Here is a 2,587-nt window from a genome sequence, read left to right as displayed (position 1 = left end):
GCCATTGTGAGCTCAGATGCTCCTGCAGAGCCCCTGCTGCTCTCCTGGTGCTGCAGCTCCTGAGTCTACCACTGTGGGGTGCGGGCTGTGCCTCCACGCGCCTCGCCTCCCTCTTACCCGGCTCTCCCGGTTTGCCCACCTTTAAGTACTTGGCGTGGGAGTCCCTTCGCTACTCAGCGTGCTCGGTAGGTTTGCTGCGCTCCAGCTGTTCAAACTGTTGTGATTTCCAGGGGAGAAGTCAGGGAGCCCTCCTCACCACCGCAATTTTCCTGTTCGGCTAAATTTCGGATATTAACCCCTTCTCAGATATATCGTTGGCAAATATCTTCTCCCATTCAGTAGGCTGCCTTTTTGTTTTATTGATTATTTCCTTTGCTTTGAAAACACTTTCAAGTTTGATGTAATCCCATATGTTAATTTGTTCTTTTATTTCCCTTGCCTGAGGGGATATATCAGTAAAAATATTACTGAGAGTAATGTCTGCAAATTTACTCCCTATGTTTTCTTAGGAGTTTTATGGTTTAAGGTCTTATGTTTAAGTCTTTAATCTATTTTGAATTTGTTCTCGTATATGGTGTAAGTAGGTGGTCCAGCTTCATTTTTTTCCACGTGTCAGTCCAATTTTCCCAGCACCACTTACTAAATAGACTATCTTTACTCCAATGTAAATTCTTGCTTCCATTGTCATAGATTAAATGACCATATATGGATGGGTTTATTTCTGGGCTCTATTCTGTTCCATTGATGTGTGTGTCTGTTTCTATGCCAGTACCATACTGTTTTGATTACTGTAGCCTTGTAGTATGATTTGATGTCGGGTAGTGTGATATCTCCCACTTTGTTCCTATTTCTCAAGATTGTTGTGGCTATACATGGTCTTTTATGGCTCCATATAAAATTTCAGAGTATATGTTCTATTTCTGAGAAAAATGTTCTTGGTAGTTTGATAGGAATTGCATTGAATCTATATATTGCCTTAGGTAGTATTGACATTTTAACTATATTAGTTCTTCCTATCCATGAATATGGTATGTATTTCCATTTATTTGTATCTTTGATTTCTCTCTTCAATGTCTTATAATTTTCTGAATACAGGTCTTTTACTTCTTTGGTTAAATTTATTCCTAGGTATTTTATTGTTTTTGAAGCAATTGTAAATGGGATTGATTTCTTGATTTCTTCATCTGATAGTTTATTATTGGTGTATATAAATGCAACTGATTACTGAATGTTAACTTTGTATCCTGTTACCTTACTAAATTCATTTATTAGTTCTAACATTTTTTTGGTGGAGCCTTTGGGATTCTCTATATATAGTTTCATGCCATCTGCAAAGAATGACAATTTTACTTCCTCTTTTCCAATTTGGATGCCTTTTATTTCATTGTCTTGTCTGATTGCTGTGGCTAGAACTTCCAAAACTATGTTAAATAGAAGTGGTGAAAGTGGGCAGCCTTGCCTGGTTCCTAATCTTAAGGGGAAAGCTTTTAGCCCTTCCCCATTGAGTACAATATTTGCTGTGGGCTTATCATATATGGCCTTTATTATGTTGAGATATGATCCCACTATTCCCACTTTGCTAAGAGTTTTGATCATAAATCACTGCTGGATTTTGTCAAATGCTTTTTCTACATCTATTAAAATGATCATATGATTTTTATTTTTCATTTTGTTAATGTGATGTATTATGTTAATTGATTTGCGGATATCGAACCAACCTTGCATACCAGGAATGAATCCCACTTGATCGTATTGTATGATCTTTTGAATGTGATGCTGAATTCTGCTTGGTAGTATTGTGTTGAGGATTTTTGCATCTATATTCATTAGGGTTATCGACCTGTAGTTTTCTTTTTTGATAATATCTTTGTCTGATTTTGGGATCAGAGTAATAGTGGCCTCATAAAATGTGCTTTGGAGCCTTCCCTCCTTCTGTATTTTTGGAATAGTTTGAGGAGACTAGGTATTAATTCTTTTTATAATGTTTTGTAAAATTCCCCTGTGAAGACATCTGTTCCAAGACTTTTGTTTGTTGGAATCTTGTTAATTACTGATTCAATTTCTTTGGTAATAATCAGTCTGTTCAGAGTTTCTGTTTCTTCTTGTTTCAGACTTGGTAGATTGTATGCTTCTAGAAATTTATCCATTTCTTTCAGATTGTCAAGTTTGTTGACATATAGTTGCTTATAGAGTTTTCTTACAATTTTCTGTATTTCTGTGGTATCTGTTGTCACTTCTCCTCTTCCATTTCTGATTTTATTAGTTTGGGTCCTCTCTCTCTTTTTTTGGCAAGTCTGGGTAAGGGTTTGTCAATTTTGTTTATCTTTTCAAAAAACCAGCTCTCGATTTCATTAATCTTTTGTATTGTTTTTTTGGTCTCTATTTCATTTATTTCTGCTCTGGTCTTTATTATTTCCTTCCTTGTACTCTGTTTGGGTTTGTTTTACTGTTCTTTCTCCAGTTCCCTTAGGTGTAAAGATAGTCTGTTGATATGAGATTGTTCTTGTTTCTTTAGATAGGCCTGCGTTGCTATGAATTTTCCACTTAGGACTGCTTTTGCTACATCCCATAGATTTTGAGTTGTTGC

This window comes from Hipposideros armiger, unplaced genomic scaffold, assembly GCF_001890085.2.
Source record: "Hipposideros armiger isolate ML-2016 unplaced genomic scaffold, ASM189008v1 scaffold_575, whole genome shotgun sequence".
Taxonomy (NCBI): Eukaryota; Metazoa; Chordata; class Mammalia; order Chiroptera; family Hipposideridae; genus Hipposideros; species Hipposideros armiger.
The sequence above is the reverse complement of the archived record's forward strand: the minus strand, read 5'-3'. Positions refer to the sequence as shown.